Source organism: Protopterus annectens, chromosome 1.part1 (genome assembly GCF_019279795.1).
Source record: "Protopterus annectens isolate FY-2018-M chromosome 1.part1, PAN1.0, whole genome shotgun sequence".
NCBI classification, from domain to species: Eukaryota; Metazoa; Chordata; order Ceratodontiformes; family Protopteridae; genus Protopterus; species Protopterus annectens.
The window spans coordinates 1,888,164,109-1,888,184,899 of record NC_056726.1 but is presented as its reverse complement, the minus strand read 5'-3'; positions in this window follow the sequence as shown (position 1 = coordinate 1,888,184,899).

The window sequence follows — 20,791 nt, the reverse complement described above, 5'->3', positions numbered from 1 at the left end:
GGATGGTGTCCCTGGCTGTGCGCTACACGAGCTAAATGAGGAATTAAACCCGCACATAAGGCAGCTGTTTAATCTCAGCCTTACCACAGGATACGTGCCCAAGGAGTGGCGTACGGCAACTGTGGTCCCACTCCACAAAGGCGGCACCTCTATGGACCCTGGTAATTACGCCCCATAAGCTTAACAAGTCTAGTCTGCAAAGCTATGGAGAGGATCATAATGGAGCTCATAAACAAAGATATAGGGGACTTGCAGACATTGGACCCGACCCAGTTTGGCTTTGTCAAGGGAAGATCATGCCTTTTGAACTTGGTCGACTTCTTGAAACAGTCACCAAGGCCATTGATGAGGAAAGGCAGTCCATACAGCCTACCTTGACCTTGCAAGGCTTTCGACACAATACCCCACTCGGGTATTGTAGAAAAACTTACCAGCTTAAATGTAAACCCATATGTCACAAGATGGGTTGCAAACTGGCTTAAGGACAGAACCCACAGGGTTAGAGTTGCTGGCGCTGTGTCAGACTCCAAGCCGGTCACAAGTGGTGTCCCACAGGGCTCGGTCCTTGGCCCCTATTGTTTGGCATCTACTTCTCAGAAGTACAGGCCAACATGGGAGGACTTTGGCTGACAAAGTTTGCAGACGACTGCAAACTGGCGCGAGTGGAAAGTGCATCGGACATGGATATCCTTCAGAAGGGACTCACGGAAACAGATAGCTGGTGCCAGAGCCATGGCCTGAAGTTAAACTCCAAAAATGTATAGTCATACCCTTCGGGAAAACAAGGTAACCCCAAGCTACCATATAGGTGGCAATCCACTAAGCACAGAAGAGGTTATCAGGGACCTGGGGACCCAGGTTGACAGTGGCCTTTCTTTTGACACTCACATTGCTAAAGTGGTTAGAAAGACCTTCTACATTGCCCACCTGATCATGAAGGGATTCACATCCAGATCTAGTGAGGTCATTGTTCCCTGTACTCTTCACTTATCAGACCAATGATCGAGTACAATGCCCCATTCGGGATGTATCTCACCCGACATCTGCAGCAATTGGAGAGACCCCAAAAGTTCCTCACCAAAAGGATAAAGGGACTCCAAAATCTGTCATATGCTACCAGATTGAAGAAACTCCAGCTCTATTCAGTCGCATACCGTCTGCTCAGAGGTGACATGTGCCTGACATACAAGGCCATGTCCAACCCGGAATTAATGGACATGCTCCACCTCAAAAATCCAAATCCACCAAAACCACTAGAGCAAGCGACTTAAACCTTAGCACGGATATAAATAGGACGTGCTGGAGGGATAGATTTATCACTCAGAGACTCCCTATGCTGTGGAATAAAATCCCGGTCCATGTGAGGCAGAGCACCTCGCTGACTCTGTTCAAGAGAAATCTAGACCTGTGGATGGGAGATCGTAGGTTTACCCCGGGAATCATCTCTGTGTCACTGCTGGACAGAGGCACAACAAACTAATGGGCACAGTATTTTTTCATATAAGGGGTGGCGTAAGCCACAAAAATTTGGGCTAGGCTTATAAATGCCTTAGGGCAGATAGCCTACTATAAACCTATGAACCTATGAACCTATTATTGGGGTAAGATGTCTCCCTCCCATAAGGAAAAACTATAGACACAGGGAAAACTGGCACTTCTGAGCAGCAAAGCTGTTGGCTGAGAATGCAAAAGCATCTGGAAAAAAGAACCAAGTACTGTAGACAAGCTCAGCTGAGACTTGAGTAATCGAACACTTATGAGTTGTTTAGAAATCAAAACGTCTTTATCAAAAAACAGATGAGGGCTTTCACCCTTAAAGGAGCTTTGTCGGAACATTAGGAAGTTAGTAGGCTAATGGTCCTAGGGCCCTTTCAAGCCTAGCCAAGTTCTTACCCTTATTTCACATTCAGCTCCTATTGCCCTTGTCCAAGAGGGACACAGGTGGAATACCTGGGGGGAATTTATGGTCACTCATCCAGTCATCCAGACTGAGTGTGAAGAAGGCCAATGAGGTGCTCTGTTTGATATAAAGAGAGTCTGTCCCAAAGGTGTGGTAACCTTTGGGAGACAAATCTGTCCATCCAGCAGGTTTTATTAATTTCACATACCAGGTTAAGGTCTTTAGAGTGAGTAACCCATGTACCATTTTGCTTTCAGATATGAAGCATTTCCAATAACACAGGGTCAGAGATTGCCTTATATGCAAGGCAGAGATCACTTCTGAGTAGTCTATATGAAACAGAATAAAGTGACAGTGATTTCAGACGATCCCCATAGTACAGGTGAAGACCTTGAATTTTCATTGTGCGGAACCTTTGTAGTTTTTCCAATTGCTGCAGGTGCTTATAAAGGTACATGCTAAAAGGGATGTTGTACTCAATTATTGTCCTGATGAGGGAAGAGTACAGGGAGGTAATAACTTCTTTTTTTCTGGTGATAATGCCCTTATTTATTAGATGAGCAATACAGAATGGCTTTCTTACCACTGTGAAGACATGGTGGTCAAAGGTAAGGTTGCTGTCAACCTGTGTACCCAGGTCTCTCACCACTGAGTGAGTGCTTAAGGTATTGCTATTGATGTGGTAGTTAGCAGGAGCATCACTTTTACCGAAAGGAATGATAATGCATTTTTTTTGCATTGAGTTTAATGGGTCTATATTAAATTAGTGAATGCTTAGAAAAGCAAATGCTAATTCATCGACCCCTTTTAAGCGAAAGTTTAAAATCTCGAATACCCGGAACAATAAATGTTTTCCCTGGGAAAAAATTTGCTGTTCCGAGAAACACACACACAACACAAGCACACTAAACAAACAATAATCCGCACATATACACTTAAAATCCTACAACAACCCTACACTAAACTGTACATACACTACTATCTATCCATTTACCTTAACCCTAACCCTAACCCTAAGGTCTGTCACTATCACACACTCACCTGACCCGCGCCCTAACCCTAACTCACCTACCCCGCCCTAACTCTAATGTTTGTCATTATCGCAAATTCACCTCACCCACACCCTAACCCTAACTCACCTAACCCGTGCCCTAACCCTAACGTCTGCACTTACCTGAACCTGACCCATAACTTTCCAACACAGTGCTGAAAATAGCAAAGCCGCAGAAACGGCCAACCAAATTCTTTCACTAGGAAAAAAATCGGTGTTCTGCAGCTTCGCTATTTTCAGCGTTCGCTGTTTTAGGGTTGATATTAGAACATTCAAAGTTTTAAAACTTCGATGTTCTAATATAGACCCAAGTTTAATTCAATGACTTTGGCACCAATCATTTGTTTGTGTAAGACCCTGTTGTAGGATGTCGGCATCATTTGGAGAGTCTATGACCAGTTCCCGTTTTCAGTCAACAGCAAACTTTGTCAGCCAAAGACCTTTAGTTTTTGCTTGTACTTCAGAGAAATAGATTCCAAACAGTAGAGGTCCCAGGACTGATCTGTGTGAAACACTACTGGTCACAGGTCTGCTGCTGGAGGTTGATTCCCCTATTTTGACTATATGAGTTCTATCAGTGAACCAGTTAGTGACCCATCTAACAATATAAGGGTTGATGCCCAGTTGGGTGAGTTTGTTATGATGCCTGAGTGGAGGATAGTGGCAAATGCCTTGGCTAAATCCAGGTAGGCTGTATGCACATATTTCTTTTCATCCAGGGCCTTGGTGACTGTCCTGAAGAAGTCCACCAGGTTTAACAGATATGATCTCCCTTTGACAAATCCAGACATAGTAGGGTCAAGTGTTTGGAGATTACCTATATCTTTGTCGATAAGCTCCATGATGATTTGCTCCATGCCCTTGCAGTTAAAGCTAGTCAGGCTAATAGGTATATAGTTCCCGGGGGTCAGTGGAAGCACCACCTTTGTGCAAGGGAATAACAGTGGCTGTTTTCCATTTAGCTGGTATGAAGCCAGTGCTTAGACTATGGTTGAAAAGAGCAGCCAATGGTGTTGATATTTCTTGTTGGAGCCCATATAGGATGCAGCCTGGGATGTTATCAGGTCCCATACATCTATTTTTATCTTTTGATGGGGCATTTACTACCTGCTGTTTAGAGATACAAGATAGGGGACAGGTGGAAGGGATGACAAGGGGTACATGTGGTGGGGACAGAGGAGTGAAGTTTTCATATAACTTTTCAGCCAGCCAGTTAGCTATGTCCAAAGTTTCAGTATATGTGGTATCATTAACTACCAGTTCTGCACAAATCTGGGCCTTTCCTTTTTGGTTATGGATGTAACTATAGAATGCCTTGTGGTCATCCTTTCTTGAGAAAGCTACTTTAGACTCATAGTTTGCTTTGGAGGACTTCACAAGATGTCTTATTTGCTTTTCTAAGCTGAGGAGGGAGTGTTTCCAGTTTGGGAGGGCTTGCTCCTTTTTAGACAGCAATTTCTTCCTCTTATTGTAAAGCCTGTTAATGGCAGTTGTCCACCAGGTAGGTTTACTCTTCCTTGAGGAGCAAGGTTTGGTCCTATCAGGTATGGCCAAATCAATGCAGTTATTCAGGTGTTTGTATAAAGCTTTGGTATAGAGCTCAACATAGTTGCCAGGTCCATATGAGGCAGGAGGTGCAGTGAAGCTATTTATACCATCCCGTAAGAAATTATCATCTGCTTTGGAGAAGTTTTTGGTTTAAGTTATGCTGGGGTGAGTTTAGGTGTGATAGTTACTTCGGATGAGGTAGATTTGTGGTCAGATCTCAGCAGGGAGGACGTCACAATGGGAGTGCTACAGTGGTCCCCCATATTGGTGAGTGCCAAATCCAAGATGTTGGCGCCCCTTGTATTTCATTTTACATAACATGCAGTTTTTATTTGCTTTAACACAGAGATCTTTGTTAACTAACTCAAGCAAGGGTCATAAATGTATGTCATAGGCTGTTTATCCAAGCTACGATAGGGTGCGTCTCATCTTTCATATCTGTTCTGCATAGCTACTTCTATCAGTAGCTAATAGGTTATAGCTTATGTGCTATATTCCTATCTTATGTGGCTAGTACATAATTAATTTAAACATTTTATATAAATATTGTCCCTGACTATGTACAACTATTAATACATCATTGTATTTGTGATGTGATTTAGTAGATGCTGTTTGTCATGTTTAAAGGGGACAACAAGTACTAAAAATATGTAACAACTAATCAAATTAAAATCCTAAAGTATTATACTGTAGTAATTATAACGGCAGTTAGTTAGGAGAATAAATTTTGCCCTATTTAGGATAGGAATACAGCACATAAGCTATAACCTATTAGCTACCAATAGGAATAGATATGCAGAACAGGTGTGAAAGATGAGACTTATCCTGTTGTAGCTTGGATGAATAGCCTATGACATGCATTTATGGACCTAGTTTGAATTAATTAACGATATCTGTGTTAGACAGATAAATACTACATGTCATGTAAACTGGATTTAAATCTGATGAAGGTAGTTTAAGGGCAAAAGTGCTCATATATTTGTTTTTCAAAAAAGAAGTTTTGATTTCTAAACAAGTCTCAGATGAGCTTGTTTACAGAACTTGGTTCTTTTTTCCTGACGTTTAGGATTCTTAGCTAGCAGCTTTGTTGCTTGCAAATACTTTCTCTATGGTCTGTTGTTTTTTCTTGTGGGAGGGAAATGTCTTAACTACCTCCCCCCAGCTGAAAAACTATTGTTCCTCAATACATGAATCTGTGTTTTTCTTTACGTTGGTCTTGTCTACCTGCTAGGGAGACAGGTCAGTGTCTGATGTTTTTGGGTAGAACAACTGGCTGAAACTATCTACAAAATCATCTCGGCAAAGCTTGACATACCAGTGCTTCTACTGGAACAAGCCCAGCACATGAGGAATAAAATAAACTGACCATAAGAACCATGGAAACAAACACATATGAAGTCCCAGCAGGACCCTAATCAGACGAAGGACTTATAGACACTATTTTCAGTGTAATAAAAGCACCAAATTCACTGGGAACTACTACAGTTATAATCTTCGAAACGTTAATATAAGCAATCATTTAGATCTCAGGAAAGACAGGCAAATGTTATAAAATTATTTAAAGAAAATTAAGGAAATCTGCTTAAATACAAACTTAGATAATGAGTTTTTTCTCAGGGGACTGAGGCTATACAAAAAAAAATTGGAATAATGTTGATTGTGAGCTTAAAAATAATTGGATTAATGGCCTGGAAGAAGCTGGGCTTAAACTCATTGAAATCCATCTTGGAAACAAGAGACAACAAGCCATCACAGAAGCAGTTTTAGTACAACTGGAAGAAAAAAAAAATCAGAGACTCACATCAAGAGCTGTTGGACATGCTCCACTTAAAGAAATCCCAATCCCTCCGAGCTACACGCTCTAGGGACCTTAACCTTGTCACCAGAATAAACAGAACATGCTGGAGGGATAGATTCCTGTCCCAGAGACTTCCCATACTCTGGAACATACTACCTATCTATGTCAAACAGAGCTCCTCATTAGCACTCTTCAAGAAAAATCTTGATGATTGGATGGGAAATGGGAAATTCACCCCGGGGATCACTTCTGTGGATCTGCTCAACAGGGGCACAGGAAAATAATTTTCTTGGGTGGCGAAAGCCAGGGTACATTTTTTGGCTAGGCTTGTATGGGCCCTAGGGCCGATAGCCTAGTACCTACCTATGAACCTATGAACCTATAAGAGGGTTTCATTTCAGATGAGCTTAAACAAATTAAAGAGAGTCTCCAATTTTGAAATTTACAATAAGACAAAAAAAAAACTTAAAAACTTACAAGAGATGAAAAGGACTATAGTAGGAATGGCAAAGCTGGAAAAAAGACTTAAACAGACCTTTACAGCAAACCTGCTAGAGTCAGAATTCATAACCCCTTTAGATTATCCAAACACTGTAATAGGTTCATAGGTAGGTACTAGGCTATCTGCCCAAAGGCATTTATAAGCCTAGCCAGAATGTGTTGGCTTTCGCCACTCCCTTAGATTATTTCCCTGTGCCTCTGTCCAGCAGAGCCACTGAAGTGATCTCCAAGCTAAACGTTCTGTTTCCCATCCACTCATCAAGGTTTCTTTTGAAGAGTGTTAGTAAGGAGCTCTGCCTCATGTAGATTGGAATCTTGTTCCAAAGTGTGGGAAGTCTCTGGGAAAGGAATCTATCCCTCCAGCATGTCCTATTTATTGTTGTGGTGAGATTTAGATCCCTAGAGCATGTGGCTCGAGGAGATAAGGTTTTCATTAGGTGGAGCATGTCCATCAATGATGGGATGGACATGACCTTGTATGTCAGGCAGAGATCACCTCTGAGTAGGCGGTATGCAAATGAGTACAGCTGGAGTTTCTTCAGTTGAGCTGCATAGGCCATCTGTTTGAGGCCAGTGATCCTTTTGGTGGGGTAATTCTGTGGTCTTTCCAGCTGTTGCAGGTGTCCTGTAAGGTACATCCCAAATGGGGCATTGTACTCTATGATGGGTCTGATGAGTGATGAGTAGAGGTGCACAATGACCTATTTTGATATGGATGTGAACCCTTTTGTGATTAGGTGGGCCACGTAGAAGGATTTTCTAACCACTTTGGCAATGTGATTATCAAAGGTAAGATTACTATCTACTTGGGTCCCTAGATCCCTTATTACGTCTTCCGTATTTAGGGGACTACCACCTATGTGGTAGTTTGTGGGTACTTTGCTTTTTCCAAAGGGGATGACTATGCACTTTTTGGCATTTAGCTTGAGGCCATGATTTTGACACCAGGTATCCATCTCAGTGAGACCCTTTTGGAGGATGTCTGTGTCAGCTGGAGAGTCAATTATAGCCCCTGGTTTGCATTCATCTGTGAACTTGGTCAGCCATAGTCCTCCTGTGCTTGCCTGTACATCTGAGAAGTATATGCTGAACAGGAGGGGTCCTAGGACTGAGCCCTGGGGGTGCCACTTGTAACCGGTTTAGAGTCGGACCTAGCTCCCGCAACTCTCACCATGTGGGTTTGTCCATGAGCCAGTTGGTAACCCATCTTGTGATATAGGGGTGTATGTTCAGGCTGGTGAGCTTGTCTATAAAACGAGAATGGGGAATGGTGTCGAAGGCCTTAGCGAGGTCTAGGTAGGCTGTATGTACCACCATTCTCTCGTCTATAGCCTTGGTAACTGTCTCAAAGAAGTCCATCAGGTTTAGGAGGCATGATCTGCGCTTAACAAAGCCAAACTGGATAGGGTCCAGTGTTTGGAGGTTCCCAATGTCTCTGTTAATGAGTTCCATGATGATGCGCTTCATAGCCTTGCAGACCAAGCTAGTCAGGCTTATAGGGCGATAGTTCCTGGAGTCTGTTAAGGCTACACCTTTGTGTTGTGGAATAACCATTGCTGTGTGCCACTCTATGGGTACATAGCTTGTGGAGAGGCTGAGTTTGAACAGTGTGTTTAGGTGAGGGGTTAGTTCATCTTTGAGCTCACTTAGGACACAGCCTGGGCCACCATCCAGTCCCTCTGATGTTGTGTCTTTGGCTTTGGAGAGGGATGTTTTAACCCGAGTGTCTGTGATTTCAGGGACTCTACATCCTTCTGGTATGGTTATGGGTCCTTTTGGGGGTGAGAGGGGGGTGAAGTTTGCACTGAACCTGTCTGCCAGGATGTTGGCTATATCGGTCAGTTCAGTGTATTTTGTGCCATTCTGCATTAACTCCGAGCAGATATGTGCATTGTCACTTAGATTTTTGACATAGCTAAAGAATGCCTTGTGGTCATCTTTGGAGTCCTTGGCAATTTTTCTTTCAAAGCTCGCCTTGGATGATTTTATGCGGGATCGTAGTTTCTTGCTGATACTGGTCAGGGATGTCTTCCCTTCTTGGGATTTTACTCTTTTCTGTACTAGTTTCCTCCTTCTATTGTATAGCTTGTTTATGGCAGGTGTCCACCAGACTAGTTTCCTTTTCTTGGAGGAGTGAGTCTTGATTTTGCTTGTGATGGCATGATCCATGCATTCTTGTAGGTGCCCATAGAATGCATTAGTAAAGGATTTTGCAGCTTGGACAGCATTATCCTTCAGCATGGGGGCTTTGAAACTTTCTACCTTGGTCTTAAGTAAAGTGAAGTTTGCATTTGAAAAGTTTTTCACTGTGTTTTCCTTGTCCGGGGGTGGGGGAGAAATGTGGATAGCCAAAGTGATTTGTTTATGGTCAGATCTAACCAGAGGGGGGTTGACCTCCAGTGTGGAACACCAGTCACCCATGTTGGTGATGACCAGGTCCAATATGTTGTCACCTCTGGTGGGGAGTGTTGACCAGTTTTACCAGGGCGTTTAAGTTTATAAATTCTAGGAAATGCTGGGCAAGGGAGTTAGTACTTGAGTAGTTCTCCCAGTTAATGTTTGGGTAATTGAAATCACCCAATATTATGGTGTTTGGTAGGCCCTTTATGTTTCCCAGTGTTTCCAGAAATGCAGAATGGAGTTGTGGGACATGATGGGTGATCTGTAGCATGCTACAGTTTGAATTGCAGTTTTGCCCATTGTTAGTTGCACATGGATGATCTCTGAAGCATCATGCTGTGCCACTAACCTGGAGTTGTGGATATCCATGATGAATATGGATATGCCCCCGCCTTTTGTATTTCGGTTTGGGTTCTGAGTCCAAAAATGTATGGTATGAGTTGTAGCCTGGTAGTGCTGTGGTGCTCTCTGGAGCCTTAAACCAGGTTTCTGTTACTGCACATATATCAATTTTCTCCATACTGAGGAGTGCCTCAAGTGCATGCATTTTGAGGTTTAGACTTCTGGCACTGAGTAGCATTACCCTCAGTTTTTTGTTACTTGTGCTATTTACGGTGGTGGGTTTGACTTTTGAGCCTTGCCTAAAAATGGCACTATGGGGGTGGAAAGAGCCTTGGCCAGTATTCAAAAGCCTAAGGGTGACAGGTGCAAGCCATCTCTAGCAAAGCAGCATGGCTTGTTGAGCATGTCATCCCAGGTGGACAGACACTGGATCCCCTTTGAATGACACCAGAAACTTAGCCAATTGTTGAAATCGAGAATTGTTTTCTTTATACCGTGGTATCATTCTTGGTAACGGCAGGATGCTTCTCAGAGTCAGGGTCATACCGGTCTGGGCTACGTGATCAGAGAGCTCTTCCATGTCTCTTTTCATGTAGTCCAGGGAGGTATGTCTCAGGTAATTCACACCAGCATGGACAATGACGGAGTCATATTTGTACTTGTTCTGGAGTGACCTGAGTGCTTGTGTTATGTGGCAGATCCTGGAATCCGAGAGGCAGCTAACAGTAACCTTCTCCTTATTCAGCCTAGTGAGTGAGACATCAGTGTGCCTGACTATAGATTCACCTATTACTAGTATGTTATTTTGCCTTACAGGCTGTGATTGCATGGCACACTGGTTTTGTGAAGTAAGTGTTTCATGGTTTGTCTTGGGGGGGGGGTGGAGGTTGCTTGGATGTTTGCTTTGGAGGTCTCTGTTGGTTTTGCATATATTTATTTAGAGCTTCTGAGTATGTTTTCATGTATTTATGTGTGTTTTTTGCCGGTGCTGGTTTAATGGGTCTATGTGAGACTGGTGGTGTGATGCAAGTATTTCCCTTCTCCTTTTGACTGTCTGATCCAACCTTGGGTTGAGAGAGCTTAGCCTCCAGTTTGGTTGTATAATTGCATCTCTCACCTGTATTAGTGTTTGGTGGTAGGAGGAGAGGGTTGTCTGTGTACATAAGGCAGTTGTAACATTGCCTCAAAATGCCCAGATTCACCAGCTGGACTGGAGAGTACACCTGAAACTGTCCTTTGGACATGCCTGGATAGGTACAGTGAACTGCTTTACTGGATGGCTGACAAGGTTGAATAGAGAGCCTTGTCCTTCTGTACAGTACAGGAGGGTCTAGTGCTAGGGTTTACAAGTGCTTGCTATAAGTTTTGAGCATGTGCCGAGCTGAGAAATGAATGGCTTGAGTGCTTAAGTTGAAAGTTTGTCTAGTTCCAAGGGAAAATTTGAAGAGGAGACTTTGTGGAGCCAGGAATAGTTTTACCCTAGCTAACCAGCACTGCCCGGTGCGCAAAACCGAGCAAATGTGGTATTTATAGTAGGGAAATGAAAGAGGTAGAATTAGCCCAATATGGCCAATAAACTACTAATTTCTGGGCTGAAACCACTCCTCCAGGGCTAGATAGGCTGTTCAAACCTCCCCTCTCTCACAGGTGAACAAAGAAACTTCCTTCCATCCAAGTAAGGTATGGGCAAACACAGGGATTTGTAACACAGCCCTGAATTCAGCACTAACCTGAAAACTGAACTATACTAGCTTAGAACGGTGGGAAATAAGTGTATATACAATCAAAAAATACTTTAAATGCATGGAAAAGGATACTTATTGTTATATATCGCAAATCAGAGGTGTAGTCAATGCCCCTAGTAATAAAGTAGGAAGAAACACAAATACAGCAAAAGCAGATGAATAAAGTGCAATTTTTATATATATATATATATATATATATATATATATATATATATATATATATATATATATATATATATATATATATATATATAACATTAGAAAACAAACAAACTGATTTAAACAAGTTACCCAATTAACCAGAAAAAAAGCTTAAAACTGAGCCCTGTTCCAGCATTCTTTAATCAGAAAAGTTATAACTGCACACTCCTGCTACTAGGGCGCAGGGGAACCTTCTCCAAAAAAGATGGTCTGGAGCAGTACTCAAGTTATACAAACAAAGCTAGATTCAGCAGACCGGAATCTGGTATATGCTACAGCAACAACGCGCACCAATTTCAGAAAGAAACAGTTCAAATAAGCAGGCACAATAAGCCTGTAACCAGAAATTGCCAGCTCAGAAGGGCAGAATCCAGCCTCTTCTTCGACAAGAGTGCAGACCACAAACCCTCTTAATGTAGAATAACTGGCCTGAAGCCCAAGTGCTTAAGCCAGAACTAATACACTTTTAGAATAGCAGACACTGGGCCTTCAATCAGCAATTCTCAGCTTAGAAGGATGTAAGGTACCTGTCCTGCCACAACAGTGCAGATCACAAACTTCTTAATGTAAAACAGCCTGTATGAAGCCCAAGTGCTTAAACCAAAAGGCTTAGAATAACAGTTACAATTTAATCAGGCTACAACCAAGCAGTAATAAATGCAGCAGAATAAATAAAATTGAGTACTTTTAAGAAAAGCAAAATAAAGTAGGAGGAAACACAAATACAGTAAAAGCAGATGCATAAAGTGCAATTTTTTTGACTGATCAATAAACAACACTGATGTTTTTGGGACTGACAAACAAGCTACTGGTACTGTAGTTAACAGAAATGCTAACTCCCAGAACAAAAAATATCTAAAAGAGTGCCACACTGTGCAGGATTTTCCTTTGTGTTCCAGAGGAGCCCCTTCTCACAAAACTCCACTAAAAATAGAAGAAAGGAAGTCATCACAGGTCCACTTCACACACCCAGACAACAAGAAGAGATGGTGAAATCCTAAAAGAAAACACCATGCCCCAAGGAATCAAAGAAACCTAGACAAAACAACAAAGGCATATGAGTATTACCACCCAGGAGTACAGCACCATCCCCTTGATGGATTCCATAGTGAACATGATCCAGCCCCCAAGTAACCCACTACAGGACCATGTAGGAACAAATTAGGTAAGTTAACATCATGGGCTTAGAAACACTTTTATTTTTATATGTAACCCAGCCATCTAAAACAGAGTTCTCTCATTTCAAACTCCAATGCTTTTGTCAGAATAGTATTACTAGCAAACATAAGGGTTGAAACTTTCCTGCATTAAGTTATACAAGACTTTAATACCGGTTTACGTACACTCATTGTTTAATGTTGCTAAATCTGTTAATCGTTTCTGGTCTGTCATGTATACATATTTGTTGTTTAGTGGAGTTAACCATATGAATGCACTTAATGCCATTATACTGTACTGTACTGATATGACGAAGCTTTGCCTTCTTATTGACAGTCAGGCAAAAGTGCTTTAGACTCATCATCATCTTTCGGCTTTTCCTGGTTAGGGGTCGCCACAGTGGATAATCTCTTTCCATTTCTTCCTATCCTCTGCATCTTGCTCTGTCACACCAACTGCCTGCATGTCCTCTCTCACCACGTCCATAAACCTTATCTTAGGCCTTCCTCTTTTCCTCTTACCTGGCAGCTCCATCCTTAGCATCTTTTCCCAATATACCCATCATCCCTCCTCAGCACTTGTCCAAACCAACGCAATCTCGTATCTCTTGCTTTGTCTCCAAACTGTCCAACATGAGCTGACCCTCTAATATACTGATTCCTAATCCTATCCATCCTAGTCACACCGAGTGCAAATCTTAACATCTTTAACTCTGCCAAATTCAACTCTGACTCCTGCCTTTTTGTCAATGCCACTGTCTCCAACCCATAAAACATAGCTGGTCTCACTACCCTCTTGTAGACCTTCGCTTTCACTCTTACTGGTACACGTCTGTCACAAATCACTCCTGACACTCTTCTCCACCACATTCCCCATTACTCTGAACTGTTGATCCCAAGTACTTAAACTCGTCCACCTTTACCAACTCTACTCCCTGCATCCTCACCATTCCTCTACCCTCCCTCTCATTTACACACATATATTCTGTCTTAGCCGTGCTGACCTTCATTCCGCTGCTCTCTAGAGCATACCTCCACCTCTTCAGAGTCTCCTCAACCTGATTCCTACTCTCACTACAGATCACAATGTCATCTGCAAACATCATAGTCCACGGGGCCTCCTGTCTGATCTCATCTGTCAACCTGTCCATCACCACTGCAAATAAGAAAGGACTCAGAGCTGATCCTTGGTGTAATCCCACCTCCACCTTAAACAGATCTGTCACTCCCACTGCAGTCCTCACCACTGTCACACTACCCTTGTACATATCCTGTACCACTCTTACATACTTCTCTGCCACTCCCGACTTCCTCATACAATACCACAACTCTTCTCTAGGCACCCTGTCATATGCTTTCTCCAAGTCTACAAAGACACAATGCAACTCCTTCTGACCTTCTCTGTATTTCTCCAGTAACACTCTCAGAGCAAACATTGCATCTGTAATGCTCTTGCCTGGCATGAAACCATACTGCTGATCACTAATCATCACCTCCCTTCTTAACCTAGCTTCTACAACTCTTTCCCATAACTTCAAGCTGAGACTGATCAATTTTATCCCTCTGTAGTTACTGCAGCTCTGCACATCACCCTTATTCTTAAAGATAGGTATCAAAACACTTTTTCTCCACTCCTCAGGCATTCTCTGACTTTCCAAAATTTCATTAAACAATCTAGTTAAAAATTCCACTGCCATTTCTCCTAAGCACCTCCATGCTTCCATTGGGATGTCATCTGGGCCAACAGCCTTTCCATTCTTCATCCTCTTCATAGCTGTCCTTACTTCCTCCTTGATAATCTGTTTCATTTCCTGATTCACTATCCCCACATCATCCAACCTTCTCTCTCTCTCATTCTCTTCATTCATCAGCCTCTCAAAATACTCTTTCCATCTACTCAACACACTCTCCTCTCTTGTGAGTACCTTTCCCTCACTATCCTTTATCACCATTACTTGCTGCACATCTTTCCCAGCTCTGTCCCTCTGTCTAGCCAATTGGTACAGCTCCTTTTCTCCCTCTTTAGTGTCCAATCTCTCATACAACTTTCCATACACCTTATCCTTAGCTTTCACCACCTCTCTCTTTGCCATGCGCCTCATCTCCTTATACTCATCTTTGAAAATCCCACTTCTTCTTCGCCAGCCTCTTCCTCTGCATATTCTCCTGTACGTCCTCATTCCACCACCAGGTCTCCTTGTCCTCCTTCCTCTGTCCAGATGTCACACCAAGCACCTTTCTAGCAGTCTCCCTTACTAGTTGTGCTGTAGTTACCCAGCTATTTGGTAACTCTCCACTGCCTCCCAGTGCCTGTCTTAACTCTTCCCTAAACTCCACTTCACAATCACACTTTTTTAACTTCCACCATTTAATCCTTGGCACTGCTTTCACACTCCTCCTCCTCTTCTTGATCACCAACGTCATCCTACAGACCACCATTCTATGCTGCTTAACTACACTTTCCCCTGCCACCACTTTACAGTCTCCAATCTCCTTCAGACTGGCCCTCCTACATAGGATATAATCCACCTGTGTGCATCTTCCTCCACTCTTGTACGTCACCCTATGCTCCTCCCTCTTCTTAAAATACATATTCACCACAGCCATGTCCATCCTTTTCGCAAAATCCACAATCATCTGACCTTCTGCATTCCTCTCCTTAACACCATACCTACCCATCACTTCCTCATCCCCTCTGTTCACTTCACCAACATGCCCATTAAAGTCCACTCCAATCACTAGTCTCTCACCCTTGGGTACACTCACCACAACTTCATCCAACTCACTCCAAAATTTCTCTTTCTCATCCATTGCACACCCAACTTGTGGAGCATATGCACTAACAACATTCACCATTGCACCATCAATTTCGAGCTTCATAAATATCACTCTGTCAGACACTCTCTTCATGTCTAAAACACTCTTGGCATATTGTTCCTTTAGTACAACACCTACCCCATTTCTCCTGCCATCCACACCATGATAGAACAATTTGAACCCATTTCCTAAACACCTGGCCTTACTTCCCTTCCATCTGGTCTCTTGCACACACAATATATCAACCTTCCTTCTCTCCATCATATCAGCTAGCTCCCTTCCTATACCAGTCATACTGCCAACATTCAAAGTTCCTACCCTCACTGCTACACTCTTAACCTTCCTCCTCCCTTCCTGCCTTCGGGCATGCCTGTTAGTGCAACTGATGCAAGTGAGGAAAAAGAATAAAATAATAAACTCAGGAGTCTAAAGCACTTTAGACTCCTGAGTTTATTATTTTATTATTTTTCCTCACTTGCATCAGTTGCACTAACAACAGTAAAATGATGGTGTTTCTCAAGGCCAAAATGTACCTTTTGCTTCAGGTCATCACAGTCACCCCACTAATCATATCTCTTAGTTTATGTAATAAACCTCCTTAGCCTCAGTTTATATGGCCTGAGGCAATGTTTCCTTCTTGCTCTGATCAGATTCACCACTTCCTATTAATTAGCCTTAACTTCACATATTTATGTTAAGTCTGTTTTTAGCGAAAATTCACACATTCATGATTTCCCACTCATCATAGACTCAGCTTTGGTTAGTTTACAACCTATAATATCTGCACTGTTTAAGAATGTAAGACTATTGGCAGTCGGGCTATCTTTAAATTATACCTAACATTTCTTTGTACTGTATTAACAATCTATGAATTATATCCACATGTTTCAATTATAGCTGGATTAATATCTTGCTTATATTAATGACCAAGTACATTCAGTATACTGCTGAGCATACCTATCAACCTTATAGCACAAGAAATCTGGACAAAGCCTAACATAATAGGGGACAAAGGCTCAAAAATGGTGACCATACCTCCCAACCGTCCGGAATTATCCGTTTTTTGCCGAGTTTTGTGGTCAAAAAATGGGGTGCCACGATTCCCGAGTGGCACCCCTTCATTTTCCCAGCGATTTTTTTTTAAATTATTTTGCCCTGCACGTTGCTGATGTCACCGCACATGCGCGATAATGTCAGCTCCATCAGCCTGTCGGAATTCAGCACTCGCGTATGTTGTGCATGCATTTACAGTGTGTTTTTGAATGTGCGCGAGCGGGAAGGAAGTAACGACTGCTTTTTTAAATGGATCTGGCTGCCTTCTAGGAGGACACAGTTATAAAAGGATTATTATGAGAATATGCGAGCGCCGAGCGGAACGGACAAGTTCAGGTAAGGTGTATGTGTAAAAAAACAGAAAACTCTCATCAAAAACAAGAAATTCATATAATTTGTCAGGCAAACTCCTGTGTAGTAAATTATTGGTACTCCTTAATCAGAAGTTTTATTTTTAAGCCGAGCGAGCTGAATATTGCAATAAACCTTTCTCTAGCTTCTTTTGTTGGCAGCTTAAGTGGCAAAGGAAGCTCTACTCTTAGTATAATCAGACTACTCGCTATATTATAAGCCTAGCACTTGTTCTCAAAACTTCTCTACTAAGTAAGCACTCTCATACTAAGTAAGCACTACATCCACCTACCACCCCTGTGAATATCCACTTCCCTTAAAGGCAGAGCACTCCTTTATACTGTTCTAGCATGTCGAGTGGAAGAGTACTGGCGTCCTCTCCAGTTCAGCTGGTTAATCTGGGTATCTTGAGACAATGCTACAATTGTCTCATGTACACAGACAACCCTCTCCTCCTCCCAACAAACACAAATACATGTGAGAGATGCAACTATATAGTCAAACTGGAGGCTGAACTCTCTCAACTCAGGGCTAGCATGACCAGACAGGAGAAGATGGTAACCACACACACAATAAACCCAGTCCCACATAGACCTACCACAACTGCAAACTAAACACACAAAAACACAGACATACTCAGAGGCTCTAATACTCGGAGGCTCTAATAAAAAACTTACCAAAACAGCAGAGGCTCCCAAAGCAGACATCCAAAAATCCACCACTTCAAAACAAAACACATGCAACACATACTTCAGTAAATCAGTGTGTCAATCAATCACAGCCCTTAAGGCCAAAACCAGGCCTGATACACTAGTAATAGGCGACGTCAGATACACTGATGTCCCGCTTACCAGGCTGAACAAGGAGAGGGTGACTGTGAGCTGCCTATTGGGAGCTAGGATCCGCCACATAACACACGCACTCAGGTCACTCCAAAGCAAGTACAAATATGACTCCGTCATTGTCCATGCTGGCATGAATGACCTGAGACGTACCTCCCTGGACTACATGAAAAGAGACATAGAGGAGCTCTCTGATTATGTAGCCCAGGCTGGTATGACCCTGACCCTGAGCAGCATCTTGCCCTCACCAAGAATGATGCCACAATACAAAGACAAGATGATCAGCTTTAATAATTGGCTCAAGTACTGGTGTCATTCTAAGGGGATCCAATGTCTGTCTGCCTGGGATGACATGTTGGCCAAGCCACGCTGCTTTGCAAGGGATGGCTTACACCTGTCACCACTGGGCTTCCGGATATTGGCTAAGGCTCTTGCCACCCCCATAGTGCCTTTTTAGGCAAGTCTCAAAAGACAAACCCACCACCTTAGAAAACAAAAATGGAAAAAAACTAAGGGTAATGCTGCTCAATGCCAGAAGTCTAAATCTCAAGATGCAGGCACTCGATGCACTCCTCAGTATGGAGAACATCGACGTCTGTGCAGTAACTGAAACCTGGTTCAAGTCTCCTGAGAGCACCCCAGCGCTACCAGGCTATACCTCGTATCATGCTTTTTGGCCCCAAAACCCGGGCCGAACCACAAAGGGAGGGGGAGTGTCCATATTCATCAAGGACACCCCACACCTCCAGGTTAGTAGTAACACATGAAGCATCGGAGACCATACAGGTGCAACTAACCATAGGCAAAACTGCTATACAACTGGTAGTATGTTACAGACCACCCTCCCAATCTCAGGAAACCCACTCAGCCTTCCTGAAGACATTGGAGGATATGAATGTATCACAAAATACCATCATACTGGGAGACTTTAATGTACTAGCCCTAACACCCTAGCCCAAAGGTTCCTGGAATTCATAAATTCAAATGCACTGGAACAACTAGTCACCTCTCCCACTAGGGGAGATAATATACTAGACCTGATCATCACAAACATGGGGACAAAATGCTCCACACCGGAGGTATACCCTTCACTAGTGAGATCTGACCACAAACTAATCACCCTGGATATACATATCCCACCTCCACCCCCAGCACAAAAGACCACAGTGAAAAACTTCTCAAAAGCAGACTTCACTCTTCTTAAGACTGAGATGGTATCCTTTAAGCCCACTGGGCCAGTCGATACCACATCCCACAATGCTGAATCCTTCACAAATGCTTTCTATGGACATCTCCAAGAATGCATGGATCATGCAATCCCAAATAAATCCAAGTCCCTCTCCACCAAAGGCAAGCGTCCTGTCTGGTGGACCTCAGCCATTAACAAATTGTATAACAAAAGAAGGAAGCAACTGCATGACAGAGCAAAATCCCATAAAGGGAAGACATCTCTGATCAACACTAGCAGAAAACTACGTTCTCTTATAAAAACATCCAAGGCCAACTTTTAGAGAAAAATCGCTAAGGACACTAAAGATAACCACAAAGCCTTCTTCAGCTATGTTAGAAACCTGGGCGGAAACCCTCAGATATGCTCAGTTAGTTCACAACAACAAAAAATACACTGAACCCCCGGATATTGCCAACATTCTGGCTGACAGGTTCAGTGCAAATTTCTCCCCTCCCTCACCCCCAAAAGAAGAAATACTTATCCCAGCTGAATGTAATCTCCCTGTCATCTCAGATGTCCAGGTGAGAGCTGCCCTCAGCAAAGCTAAAAACACAGCATCAATGGGACCTGACGGTATCCCGGGTTGCGTGCTGCATGAACTACAAGAGGAGCTAAACCCACACATAAAAATGCTATTTAACCTTAGCCTTACTACAGGATATGAACACTGAACACTGGCGTACAGCAACAGTGGTCCCACTCCACAAAGGGGGTACCTCTACAGACCCTGGGAACTACCGCCCCATAAGCTTAACCAGCCTGGTCTGCAAAGCTATGGAAAGAATCATTATGGAACTCATAAACAGAGACATTGGAGACCTACAGACACTTGACCCCACCCAGTTCGGCTTTGTAAAGGGCAGATCCTGCCTTTTGAACCTGGTTGACTTTTTCGAAACAGTCACTAGAGCCATTGATGAGGGCAAAGCAGTCCATACAGCCTACCTGGACTTGGCTAAGGCCTTCGACACAATACCCCACTCAGGCATCATAGATAAGCTCAACAGCTTAAATGTAAACCCTTATGTCACTAGATGGGTTGCAAACTGGCTAAAGGACAGAACCCATAAAGTTAAAATTGCTGGAGCAATGTCAGACTCAAAGCCAGTCACAAGTGGTGTCCCACAGAGATCTGTCCTGGGACCCCTCTTGTTCGGCATTTATTTCTCAGATGTTAAAGCAAACATGTGAGGGTTGTGGCTGACAAAGTTCACAGATGACTTCAAACTAGGCGCCATAGTCGATACACCAGCGGACACACACATCCTACAAAAAGGCCTCACAGAAACGGTCAACTGGTGCCAGAGTCATGGCCTTAAACTAAATGCCAAAAAATGTATAGTCATCCCCTTTGGGAAAAACAAAGTACTCACAAATTATCACATAGACAGCAACCCACTGAGTACGGAAAAAGTAATCGGAGACCTAGGGACCCAAGTCGACAGCGACCTCTCATTTGACACCCACGTTGCCAAAGTGGTTAGAAAAACATTCTACCTTGTACACCTTATCATGAAGGGATTCACATCCAGATCCAAGGATGTCATTGTACCTCTATACTCCTCCCTCATCAGACCCATGATTGAGTACAATGCCCCATTTGGTATGTACCTCACCCGGCATTTGCAACAGCTGGAGAGACCACAAAAGTACTTCACCAAGAGGATCAAGGGTCTCCAACATATGACTTATTCTGCCAGACTAAAGAAACTCCAGCTCTATTCAGTAGCATACTGCCTGCTCAGAGGTGATCTCTGCCTGACGTACAAGGCCATGTCCAATCAGGAACTGATGGACATGCTCCACCTCAAAAAATCCAAATCCATCAGAACCACGAGAGCTAAAGACTTAAAC